At 35.8% G+C, this 14,188-nt stretch overlaps 1 long non-coding RNA gene across 1 annotated transcript in view; it reads right to left on the bottom strand.

Annotated features, from left to right (window-relative positions):
- Positions 1-14,188, bottom strand: part of LOC117283374 — a 38,257-nt gene that overhangs the window by 1,947 nt on the left and 22,122 nt on the right. The window contains exons 2-3 of the long non-coding RNA XR_004514344.1: positions 14,063-14,171; positions 12,353-12,410 (exon numbers count right to left, since the gene is read on the bottom strand). This is a non-coding gene — a long non-coding RNA (uncharacterized LOC117283374). The remainder of the gene's footprint in view (positions 1-12,352; positions 12,411-14,062; positions 14,172-14,188) is intronic.

The raw sequence follows: 14,188 nt of genomic DNA, 5'->3' as shown, positions 1-14,188 counted from the left end.
AAGGAAAAGGAGGAGGAGGAAGCCTTTCCTCTTTATTCAGAATTGTAATCTACTTAAGTATTGCGGCTAAAGTCACTTGGATGTGATAGTGGTGAAATCATAGTATCAGGTGAGAAACATGTTATTTTAAATGTTTCACTTGAAAAGATATACAGATAGTGTTTTCCTTTAAGCTAAGTTCATTAAGCCCTTCCTATTCTCAATAAATAAGTAAGATAGGGCAATTCAGAAAGACTCCAAACTGTTAGGAGGACGGTCTTTTACCATTTCCATTTACTGCCTGCAGAGAGAATGAAAATCATGTCATCCACACACATACTCACGAGGCCAAATCAAGAATGTATATGATTTAACAGTAATGTATACCTACAAAGTACGAATAAACTCAATGAGAAAAAAAGAAGGCATAGGATGGTCTCATGCAATAGGGTTATGTAGTACCCTTGAAGGGTTAAGGCCTAGATGCCTTACTCTTCTAAATTAGTCATTCTCCCTCGTGTCTTTAAAGGTTTTGCTTTTAGGTTCTTAAAAAGAAAATAGAATTGCACGTGTCTTTGCAGTTTCTACTGAGTGACAACTGCTGTCTCCTGGAAACCATGAGGTGATTATTTCCATTCCAATACTCTCTCCCCCTCCTGAGAAAACAAGAGCACAGCCGGGCGTGGTGGTGCACGCCTGTAATCCCAGCACTCGGGAGGCTGAGGCAAGAGGATTGCTGTGAGTTCAAGACCAGCCTGGGTTACATAGTGAGTGAGTTCCAGGTCAGTCTCAACTGCATAGTGAGACCCTGTCTCAAAACAACAAGAACAGCAACAAAAACCCAAAACACAAGAGCACAATTTTAATGGTGCTGTAGAACCAGAAATCCCAGTTAGAGTAATGACATTTCTTAATTCTGTGCTGTTTCCTTGTCAAATTCAGAACAACTCCATTATGCAAGCCATTTTTATTATCATGTTTTTCTATTTAATTTTATTTTCATATTTTCTTTATGACATCTGAGTTTCTTTTGAATTTTTTATTTTTACTCGTTTTTATTCTTTTAATTATTCAAAAATGGGCATCTGAAATGAACAGATATTTCCCAGATAAGGAAATAAAAGCAGCAAATAAAAATATGAAAAAATGTTCAACATCACTGGTCATTCAAGAGATGCAGATGAAAACGACACTGAGATTCCACTTCACCCAGAAAGAATGGCTGCTATCAAGAAATCAACCAATAACAATGTTGGTGGGGTTATGGGGAGAAAGGAGCCATTATAATCATTAAAAAACATGTTTCTAAATTTAAAGTTGAAGCCTTGTGTTAGCCATACTTATGTAGGGAAACAGAAACAATAGGAACATAGACTGAGATATACAGTATGATTGGCTTATGTGCTTATGAAGGTTGAAAAACCCCTACAACAAGCATCCTGCAAGCTAGAGAAAAAGGGACAATAAGTGATGGACTTCATTCTAAAAATGAGGATCTGAGAACCAAGATATTGCAATTCCCAGTCTGAGAACCAGGCTTCTGATGTTCCAGAGCAGGAAAAAATGTGTCCCTCACTGAAACAGAGAGAATCTGTCTTTCCTGAACCTTTGGTTTTACGTGGACCCTCATCAGACGATATGATTCCCAGGAACACCGGGGAGGGCAGATTTTCTTCATTCCTTCTACTGATTCCTTCACTAATTTCCAGAAATGATCTTAACTATTTCATACCCCGAAATAATGTTTTACCAACTAGCTGGACATTCATAAACTCTGTCAAATTGGCACTTAAGATGAATCGTCACAAATCTCATATAGAACAATGATACTTGTGTTTCTTCTCCTCCCCTTCCCACTGCCCCCTCCAATTGGCTCACTCTTTTCCTTTAAAGAAGGGTTGAGGGTGAGAGAACTTATATTTGGTAACTAAAACAAAAGAACCTTATGCATTGCTTTGATTCTTCCTATCACAATATATGATTTTGTTCTTAGCCCACAAAAAAATAACAGGAAAAATTATTGCCTTTGGAAATTGCTGTTGGAATGTAGCACTACGACGTGTTGTATAGAGAAAACTGAAAACTCATGAATGCAAAAGAGCTAGAATGACAGAGATTGAATTGAAAACCTAAAATACCCCTTCGTATGCTCAAGTCAGTCAGATCTTGTATTTCGTGGAGTGAAAGTTTTGCCCAAGCACCCAAAGCCAACTGAGGGATCTGCTGAGTATTCAGCAAACTGTTGGTCTCAGATCTGGCTATTATTTGATTAAGAAATTTTAATTTGTCTTAGCCATTCTGTGAATATAATTTAGCAACTCTCCCTAACTTCAATATTAGCCAAAATTTTGAGTGAAGTACTATTATGCTGCACACAAAGAAGGGAAAGCAGATGTGGAAACTAATTTTCAAATTTGCTGAGCAGATTTCCAGCTCCCAAGAGGATAGCAACCCTTACTACACCTGGATATCATTAAATTTCACATCACTTTTTGTGCCAAAATGAAACCAGAGCTAAATTTAGAAACTCAAGATTAAGCAGCCATCTGGGACAACATTGCTGAAAATTGTAGAAACTATGTTCTCTAAAATTATGCCCTATCTTTCCACATAAAAACACAAGACAAACAAACAAATTACCTATGGTCACTGTCCTACTGATGACACTTCTAACTCGATAGGAAGAAGCTTCTACCACTAAGAGAGTTTTTAATAAAATGAAAAAAAAAATCATGTTATGAATTTGATCAAAGTCAATATGGAGAATTCTAACCAAATAACAGAAACAATTTCCTTGATAGATGTTCACTACTAACACCTAAACAAAATAGGGCATATATAAATGACTGTATTTTCCAGCTTCCTTCCCATACTCTCTGTATGACAGTGTTTCTCAATCAGGGAGAAAAATGACTCCCTTGGGGGAAACCTCCGAATCTTGAAGGAAAGGAAATCTTGTTCAATAAAGTTCCTTCAAACTAAACTGTTATCATTTTGGCAAAAATTTCCTGTTGCTCTTTTGAATACAAACAAAAATAGAAGGCTGAAAAAGACATCCCCTTACAGGAGAGTACATCAAAGTTCTTGGGAAAGAAGTATGTTTTTATCATAATAAGATGAAGACAGGTGTTTAAAAGGGTTTAAATATTTTACTACAATGTCTAGCTATTTTTAAGTGGCACTTTTTTGACAAACACATTACATTTTGTATTTTTCATGAGCCTTCAAATTTTTGAAAGAACTGCAACCAAAATATTGCCATTTGCCAGTTGTGGTGGCACATGCCTGTAATCCCAGCACTTGGAAGGCTGAGGCAGGAGAACAGCCATGAGTTCAGAGCAAGTCACACACTGAGTTCAAAACCAGCCTGAACTGCATTGAACTCTGTCTCAAAAAACAAACAAACAAACACTGAAAATATCATCATTAAATTGTTCAAAATGTTTGGAAATTTTAATATGGAAAAGTCTAATGTAACTGACAAGCTCAATAAGGCAATAATTTTTTGTGTTATTCTTTTGTGGACTAAGAATACAACACATCTCTTTCCTTTAAGGTCATCTTCAAGATGTTTAGACATAGATGTTATTCTTTGCATTGACTTTTTCCCCCCTTGAACTCTGTCCTGCCTTCCTCTTCAAATCTCCAGGAGAGATTGCTTGCCTCCTGTCTTGGAGTTACCAAGCAGTGTTAGAAATTGACTATAATGAAAAGAAACTACCAACTATTGAATAACAAGGTGAGAAGTACCTAAATAATTGTCTGCAAGCATCTGCCCCCTTTCTGAGCATAATCACATTGCCTGGAGGTAGACAAAGAGGAAATGGTTCTTATGGCCTGTGACTAGATGACCAGCCAAAGCACCATGTGGTCATGAGTGGAGCTTCTTCACAGGCGGCTGGATCTGGAGTGTGTGGTGCTGGGTTTCAGGGTGTGTGATGCTGGGATCGAGGATGTGATGCTGAGGTTGATTCTCATTGTGATGCTAGGATTAAGGCTGTCCCTCTCCGAGTGGAAGTGCTACCCACTCTAAGGGTGGCTAGGACAGGATATAAGGGACTGAAAGAGCATCATTGCTTTCACTTTCTTGCTGTCTTCTGCCTGCTCTGCTTTGCCAGATTGTTTCTCCTCTGCAATGCCCCTCTGCCATGCTAACCTGCCTCGGAGCTGTTCGATTGTGGACTGAAACCTCTACAAACTGAGCCAAATAAATTTTTCTCCTTTAACTTTGGGTGTTGGGTATTTTGTCTCAGCAATGAGAAAAGTAACTAAGACATTCTGATTTTTATCTGTTAAAGATTTGTGTTTGCCACAGAAAAACTTCTGACACTTAATTTTACAAAATATTGAACATGTAATAGCTTTCTTTGGAAATCCTTAGGTTAGCTAGCTTAAAATTATGCTGGAAGTCAGAGACATAAACAAGTCTGTGACAGTTATGTTTTCCTCTGCTTGTTTCCCTTTACCAACTAAGACGGATTCATTCCATCTGGATTTCTCTTGCTCACCTGTAAGGGCTGAATGTCTCGATTTTTTAGCATGACAGTAGAGGGTGGGAGAAAGAGAAGGGGACAAAAGATTGCGGTCTCTTTTTCTTTTTTCTTTTGTGCTTTTTGAGACAGGGTATGGCTATGTAGTTCAGGCTGGCTTTACACTCACTGTACGTCCCAGCTGGTCTTGAATCACAGCAATCCTCCTGCATCAGCCTCCCGAGTGCTGGGATTACAGCTGTGTGCCACCATGCCTGGCTTGGATTGTGGTTTCTAAACTTCAAACTTTGATTAGCCATTCCCATTGAGCTTCAGGGTTTTGTTTTTGTTTTTTTTAAGTGTAGTGCTTTTTCTAAAATATAAATAGTGTTATCCAAATCAGAAAAAAAAAAACATATTCACCTTTCTTTTTTATTTTTTTTAAATTGACACAAAGATGTGCATATTTACTGTGTACCATGTGAGGTTTCAACATATATGTTCACTACATAATGCTCAAGTCAGGGCAAACTTATCCACCTCTGTGCTGAAAACCTTCAGAATTCTTTTCTCTAGCTACTTAGAAACACACAGTATGTTATGATTATCTATTGTCACCCTGCTGTGCGGGAGAACATCCAGACTTTTCTCTCCTGTCTAACTGGTATAGTTCAGTGTGTGTTGACTTTTTCACCCCCACCACACACACACTTTTCTCAGCCTCTGGTTATCAATTTGTGTACATTTACTGAGATGCATAATTTATCATATGAGTAATAATAACATCAAATCAGAGTTTAAAATATTTTTTTAATTCCTCCTTCTCAAGAAGGAAGTCCATGGTCCTGAATGGTCCCTAAAATGTTTGCATATTTTGTTTACACAGTAAATATGCGTGTTTGCTTAATTGTATACCAACTTTTGTGTATTAAGAAAAGTTTATATTAACTCATCCTGTTCTTGAATTTGAAAATGAAGTTTCTATATTTCAGTTTTATTTATCCACTCAATATCTTGAATTATTTCTAGCATTTTTCTTCTAATTAACATACTTCTGATAACAACTGCAATGATATGTTTATGAGCCACCTATAGAGCACTGATTCCTAAATAGGGTAATTCAGATGCTAGAAACCATTCCTTGTAGGTTTAGAATAAAGTAAATCTTATGCACAGAACACACAGTTTATTCTGAAGCATTTTAAAGGAGTCACTACCCAGATAATACAAATATTCTAAGAACATCAGCTAATTACATTTAAATTCTAGCTCAGCTATTTCAAATTTTAAAATTTAAGTGTCACTATAAGCACATCCACGTTATTATTTGATAATTAACAATGGGTTCTTTCCGTCCAGGCCACTATTTGAGTATTTTATCTATTTTTAAGCCTTTGATTTGCTTAAATATAATTCTGTCTTAAATGAAACTAAAATTACAAATAACCAAAAAATGTAATGCTATTTGATGTAAAATATGTGCTAGGTTGAGTAGTCCATTTTTACATTCTTCATAAATATTCAGATTGATGCATCAAATGTAAAAGCATAATTTTATTGTATTAAAAGGCAAAGGAACCAATAATCTACCTTACACACAGAAGGATTATTGTTTAAATATCACCAAACATTTGAACATCTTATTTTTGTTTTAAAAGTACTGCAAATGGATATAGAGAACAGAACACAGTACAGAAAAAATTTCAACTTAAAAGATAATTTTTAGATTATAATTTTGTTAATTGTGAGCTATTTCTTTTAATACTGGGAAAGGTCTTACTCCCGATATTACAAAGGAGAGAACCAACCGAAGAGAACATAACATCAAGGCAAAATAATCAAGGACTTGAAATTCTTCAACTGCTGTTCATGTCAGATTATAGGTCTGAAGTCAATATGTTGCTGTGTGATTCAATGGCATAGAAATCTCGTACTCTCTCCAAATGAACAGAGCCTTGTATTTGCTAGGAGAAACAGGGAACCTCAAAATCCTACAAATAACATTAATGTGGGAATAAATAAAGAATACATAATAAAACTAGATTAAATTATTTCCCTCATTTTATGTTTGTTATATTGCATCCAGGCATTGTGCCAGGAATTATGGGCATAAAACAGCGAATCACCGCTAACCCTTTCCTCATAGTGGTAAAGACTTCACAGGGAAGCTAAGATGACTTGAATTGAACTGAATGAAGAGCACCACAGATGTCATCAGGTGTGAAAAGGTAAACCATTAGAATAATGTAAGGAGAGAGAACTACTTCTGTTGCTTGAAGTTGTGGATCCCGGCTCAGGAGCCCTTCGGGCCTGGTAAGGAGAGACAGCTAGAGAGTGTGAGAACTCTAAACTATGGAACAGCAACAGTGGGGCAAAGAACAATGAATAAAAGTGGTAAATGGGGAAGGCAGGAGGGGGTGAAGGGAGGGCAGGGACAAGGGGAAAAATGAGAACCAAGATCCATCATGTGAAGGTACAAGATCCCAGTAATGAATGTAACTGTACTGTAGACCTAGATTGTACCAATAAATTCAATAAAAAAGAAAAAAATAAATAAAAGTGGTAAAGTATGGGTTGTAACCAGCAGGAATCAAGCTGTTTGGTTTATCAAAGTCACACAATGACTGAAAACCAACAACAGAGAGTATTTGTAAATACAAGTCAGGCCCTGTGTTCAGAGGACCTAAAATAGCATATTTATGTGTGGTTCCTTAATTCAAGAATGGTAGGTAAATCTGAGTTATGCAGTGAGTTTAACTGAAATCACCTTTGAAAGTATGTAAGAGTACAATAGCACTGATACATATGTTACTTTACAAAGTAAAGGAAGAGGTAGCATTCCTCTTCAGAAAGAGTACAAAAATTAAGATTTGTCACACTGGAATCAGAGAAGCCCTGTAGCTTAGACATGATTCTTTATTCTAATTTTCTATTAGTTTATTAAAAGAGGAATGCTTCACTTCAATTATTTGACATCTCTTCTGCTATTAAAAACCTTTATATGCGCACACTAAAATTTATTTCAAAAAAGTTGCAACTATTTATTTTATTACGACATTTAATTTTTTGAGTGTTTTCAATACTATAGACACTGTGAAAAGCTCATTAAAGTTCATCATTTCTTTAAATTCTCATGGTTATTTTACAACTGAAATATCATTGTGCTTATGTTACACATAATGAAACTGAGAGTCCAGAAGCTAAATCTTTCATTGTCATGTATCTAGCATGATAAGAGAGACAAAATTCAAACGCAGAATAATTTACTCCAAAATAAACATGGTTAATCCACTGTGAAACTGATTGACAATGCAGTAAATGCAAATCCTGGTCTCTCTTGCATTAAAATTTCTGTCAATTCTATTAGTCTGGTTTTCCTATGCCAGCTAATTCTGTCATCTGAATTCCCTTAAAGATTTAGACAAAATGTCTTTTCCCTTTAATTTTTAAATATAATGTAGCTCTTTTCTACAATCATTAAGATGAATTGCTCCAGATTCAATCACTTACATGAGATTTATCATTCCTCATAGAAATATTGAAAATCTCTAACAACTCTTGGCATGGCAACAAAAAGTCAGAACACTTCATTAACCATTCAAGATCAGCCAGAACAATGCCTGCCTTTATACAGACCAGATGAAATATAATTCTTGCCAGTAACCTACTAAAACTGATAAACAACATTGCCATCTAAATAAACTTCTGTTTGACTACATCTCCCATTTTTTATGTACTGAATTATCATAACAAATCTTGACTCTTGAAGGATTCCTTTAAGGAATAGTGGAGAAAACTTGGACTCTGGTGTAACTAGGTTTCATGCTTCTGGCTCAGAACTGCACATCCCCAGACCTAATTCATCTCTCAGAGTTCAGCAACAGAAATCATAACTTGTTCTCTTCAGAGGCTTTTGAGGTCTCTACAAATGTGTGACTAGATTTTCAATTAGACTGACCCAGAGCAGGAGGGTCTTCTCAGGCCCCTGTATGAGTTCTCCTTTTTCTGTTCCTCCGGCTTCTATTTCTCTAATGAAAAATTCCAAAGACAAAATAATAGGTAGTATGATTTTGAAATACAGTGTCCCCCTAAAGTCGCATGGGTTCAAAGTTGGACCTTTCAGAAGGTGATCAGATTACGAGGACTCTAATTTCTGCAGCTGCTTAGTGTATGGACGACATCATCATTCGATCGCATTATTGGGAGGGAATGAAAATACAGGAGGTGGGACCTATCATAGGTGGAGGGAGTGGGTCACTGGGACATAACCCTGCGGATTGTATCTCTTGCCCAGCTCCTTCCTCCCCTGCTCTTTTCCCTTTCTCTTTCCTTCCTGGCCACCTTGAGGTGAGAAGCTTTCCAATGCCACACCCTTCTGCTTCCGTGTTTCTGCTTCACCGCAGGCCTAAACCAATAGAACGGCAACTACAAATCAGCATGAGCAAGAATAAATTTCTCCCCTTTCAAGCTGATCTATGCCAGATGTTTTATTGTGGTATGAAAAGCCAGCTCAAAAGCAAAATACAGTATTTTCTTCTTAAATCTTTTTTAACCCTAATAGCCCTATTATAATTCCTGAATCCTCCTCCTCTCCGTTTTCCTCTTCTTCTTCCCCTCCTACTCCTTCCTCTTCATTTTCCCTTCTTGTTTCTCCTCCTCTTCTTCATCGTCTTCTTCATTTTCTTCTTTTCTAAACTTTGTTTAGAGAACTTTATTTGTTGCTGACTTTCACTGTGCTTCTAGCTAAAACCACAAGAAAAAAAATAACTAAAATTCCCTTAGGTAATTGTCCAGACCCTTTGACATATAAAATTAAATCTACAGTGAGCTTCTATGAAAAAGCCTTTTCTTACTGTAATGCCCTACTCTTGATGCATCGCTCCCAAAGGATTTGACTTTGCCTCATTACTATTTGCTCTTATTCACACATGAGTTCTTTGTTCCACATTTATTCCAAGCGTTCTTCTGAGATGTGCACTTTTTTTTCTTTGTATTGATTCACTGTCTTAACCTGACTGTTTTGTGAGAATTATTATGCTTTGCATTCTACATTTCCACAGCTTTATATCAGCTACAAATGCTGCCATTAGCATTCTGCTAGTTTCCAAAATCAGAAACGTGGATCTGCTTTCTCTCTCATCACCTCCACTTCCAGATAAGACCTGTCCTTGTAACCTCTTATTAATTAATGTTTCCATATTAACTCATTCAGTAATTCAATGATCATTCATTGAGTGGCTTTGTTGCTCCAAGCAAGCGAGAAAAACAGGAAGCCATGACAGATTTGGGCCCTACTCTTATGGAGCAAAAAGAAGAAATCAAGGGAGAAGACTAGATTACTGAATTCTCTCCTTACCCTAAATAATTTGTTACAAATATGTGAAACTATTTTATGAATTGTGCAGCACTTGCTCCATTCTGTCTTGTGCTATAGTTAATAGCATAAGTGACTATTTTTTTCCTCCAGATGGCAAGGGACTACATATAATTCATCTCTGCAGAGGGTCTTCCACAAAGTCTGTGATTAATAAATGCTCACTGAGTGAGAACAAATGATTGGGATAATAAATGACTGGATATGATAAATAATCTCTATTGATAGATACATGCACAAACTTTTCATTTGAAGTTTTCGAAAGAAAACCGAAGGATTTTCTTGCTACATTTTTAAGCATTTATGAGTGGAATGAGACAAGGATTAATGACACAGTCTTTCACTGAGAAAGAATCAGGATTAGTAATCTAAGATGTGGCTTGAATTAGCAGCAGTTTGGGTGATTTGAGAAAAAGCAAAATATTCCTCTTCAAAGCCCAGCACTTCCCTACAAGAGTTTTAATGGCACCCTCTGCCCTATAAAGTGCCCTGGACTCGTTCTTAAGAACAATGATCAGCAAGTAGCTAAAAGCAAGGCCATACTTTCTGTAGACCACACAGTAATGAAGGATGCTGATTTTTCTCAGCATCAAACTTAAGCCTGACTCCCAGGAAAAATGTTTAATGAAATAAAAGAATCATTTTTTTGTTATTTGCAACTGACAGAGTATATTATTATCTTTCTCAGTGTTAAATATCAGCATGGATGAAGAGTTGAAATAATGCCAGGAAAAATGTAATGTTCATATTTCATTTTGCATCACTACTAATTTGTACAACATTCTGTAGCCTGCTTATTGCTTTCTGGACTGTTATAAAAATAGCATGTTCAGTGTGTTTCTGCCTAAGGATATTGGAGGAGCTCAATGAGAGACAAGGGAGGAAAATGATTAATGAAAAGCTCACTATGCAAATTTCAACTCAACAAATAATGCAATATCTTTCCTTCTCACTAACTCATATGTTATGAGAACTATTTTTAAACGTGTCCCTCCTCTGTTGACTTTGTTTATGGTCAAGAGAGTCTCCCACACACAGAAAAGATTTGTGTTGATATTTCTAAAGTGAATCTACTCATTTGGTAAAGTAAATGTGATTCACCTCTATTATCTTAATGTGAAGTAACACTACTTTCATTATATATTCCTTGATTATTCTTCTCCCTTTAGGTCATTATTTGTGCTAATGAAGGAGCATAATACTTGCTCCAAAAAGAGTAGCTTAAGAAAAACTCCTTTAAGAGAATATGCATGTTTATATTAGGACTAGATATTAAACTTCTCAACTGAGATTGACTCTTGTCTGGCCATTATTAATAATCCTCTAACCCATTTCTGGTAAAAAAGAACTTGAATTTTTAATTGAAAAACTAACCTTCTCCTGCTTTCAATTTTTGTAGTCTGTTCGGGATGGACATAATCTCCTAGCTGTATTTGTCAACCAGGGTAACTGTCACTGATTCAGAATAAGGACAGGATGCAACTTGGACCCAAGAGTCTTGCCCTAGAATTTCACTGCTGAAAAGAAGATTCCATACTCTTTGTATCACTAAACTTCTAGGATATAAGTGTAAATTTTAGATGACAGTTTCATGGAGAATGCCAATCTGAGAAAAGAGCCAGTGCAGGAGAACACAGAACCCATTTATAGAAAGACATTTTCTAAAGTCATTGCTGAGTTACTATATCTACTTATAATTAAAATGTTTATTGTAGAGCTTTAATTCATGTCTCACTTTTTTTTCAGCTTTAATTGAGTTTATGAAATACTGGTGGTACATGCATAACTATCCCATTGGGTGACATGGCACAGTCTTATTGGATGGTACGAGGTGCCTGATAGGACAGTCCTGCATCTACATCCAAAAGCTCAAGTTGGTGAGAACACATTAAACTTTCAGTATACCTGCTTCCTTAATTCAGCAACCATATTCTTTTTGATTAAGCTCGTTTAAGTTAGATTTCCATCTCTTCCAAACTCAAAGGAAATCCTACACATTGTATTCCCACTGAAGGACCACTTTCCAAAGGGTTTCTTTTCAACCACAGTACAAATGATAACAAGGATTCTTAATAGAGCTAAGCTGTAATTTGTTTGTTCTGACTTAGTACTTCACATACAAGTTAACCACAGCATTATATGACTACTATAGCTTTGACTTTTTAATACAGTTATCATTAGGACCTTCTGGGTACCAGATGTGCAAGCTAGTTTAAATTAGTTTCCATCATTTCCAAACTTATCTTTCCCTTATGGTAGATTTTACAAATTTCCTAGAAACCTTGCTACATATTGTTAACTATATTACCATATTCAGGCAGTGTTCTGGCTATCTTTGCCAACTGGTCAAATATTCATCCACTGAATGCCTCCTTTCTAAAGTTATGTCAATATTCTAGGAACTGCCTTGGGAAGAATTTCTTTTTTATACTGCAACTGGATTTGACTTTTGTGTATGAGTCAGGATTCAACAACTTCTCTATGGATATCCAATCAACCCAAGGAAAAATAAGTTCCTCAACCCACTTACTTTGGCATAAATCAAGTGATGTATGTTTTCTCTTCTTATGACATTTTTCTTTCTTTCTCTGGCAGCAAACAGAAGAAATCCATGAGAGACTTGAATGACTCAAAACAGATTTACAATCTTTGTAAATCTTAGTCTAGTTCTTGTTTACTCTACCACTAGGTAGTAATCTTTCAAGATTCCCAGCTGAGAGATTAAGATAACCCCAGTACCAGAGGATAATCAACAAAGTTGACTCTGTTTTCTAACTTCTTTGTTTCAGGACTCATAGCCACTTATCCCGCAGAAATTAATAGGAGGATATACACAAGGGAAAGCTGATTGTAAGTATGACTGTGATTTCTCAGTGTATCACTTTCCTCTGTGATCTTACAATTTGCAATCATGGCTAATTTTTCAGCTTTATAGTTCAGTGTTTAGCTTCTTTGTCCTATAAGATTGCTTACTTTTTTATTTTCTATATCCTCACTCTTCCTAACTTTTAAGCTTCTTCCCAAGCCATGAATGAGACTTGTAAGAAGAAAGCAGCATACTGAAATAATAACTGTTAAAGTAGACATCAGTAAAATGCAAACAAAAATGGATAAAATCCATCAAGTTAAAAGCTGGCTCCTTGGAAAGATCAATAAAACTGATAAATCTCTAGACAGATTAATCAAGAAATAAGAAGAGATGAGTTACAAATACCAATATCAGAAATAAAAGAGGTATTATCTCTAGTAGTCCCATGCAAATAATAACAAATCTCATAACATACACAAAATAAACCAATTCTTTGAAGAAAATCCACTAAAGTTCACATAGGGAGTAACAAGTCATCTGAACAGGATTATATCTATCAGGTGAATTAAATAATAGTTAATAATCTTCTGGAAAAGAAATCACCAGATCCTTTCATTGTGAATTCTATGAAGCAGTTAAAGAAAGTGATATCTGCTCTTCACAATCAATATTGGGATATCAAAGCAGAAGGAATACTTGGTAATTTATTTAATGTGGACAATATTACTCTAGAAGCAAAAAAAAAAGAAAAGAAAAGAAAAGAAAAGAAAAATGACAAGAAAAGAAAATTAGAAACTACCAAACATAGATTTTAAAAACCCCAAAACTATAGGGCCGGGGATTTAGCTGAGTGGTGCTGCTACCTGCCTCACAAATGCAAGTTTCTGAGTTTGATCCCTGGTACAAAAAAAAAAATGTACAATGCTAGTAAATGAAATCCAAAAAGGAATAAAAATAATTGCACATTATGACCATGGAAGATTTATGCTTCAATGTTTGAAATTCAGTGTATTCCAACATATCAAAAGTCAAAGGGATAAAAATTATATGATCATATTAAAGGAATAAAAATAATTGCACATTATGACCATGGAAGATTTATGCTTCAATGTTTGAAATTCAAAATTTGAATATGTATTCCAACATATCAAAAGTCAAAGGGATAAAAATTATATGATCATACCATTCAATGAAGAACACGCATTTGACATTATGCAATACCTATTCAAGATAAATGCCTCATCAAATTAGGAATATAGTGGGACTTCCTCAATTTTATAAAGAACATCTTCAAAAAATATACAGGTGGACCAGGAATTTAGCTCAGTGGCCACCACCTGCCTGGCAAGCGCAAGGTCCTGAGTTCAATCCCCAGTACCAAAGAAAAACAAAGCAAGCAAACAAACAAACAAAAACCCCCAAGAAACTTACAGGTGACGTCATACTTAATAATGAGTAACTGAATGCTTTTCTTCTAGGGTTAGGAGCAAGCCACGGATGTGTTCACTCACCACTCTTATACAGCATGGTATCAGAAGTCCTGAGTGGAAAAATGAG

Source organism: Fukomys damarensis, unplaced genomic scaffold (assembly GCF_012274545.1).
Source record: "Fukomys damarensis isolate Sample0158 unplaced genomic scaffold, DMR_v1.0_HiC HiC_scaffold_4, whole genome shotgun sequence".
Lineage (NCBI taxonomy): Eukaryota > Metazoa > Chordata > Mammalia > Rodentia > Bathyergidae > Fukomys > Fukomys damarensis.
This window is presented reverse-complemented; position numbering and strand designations above follow the sequence as displayed.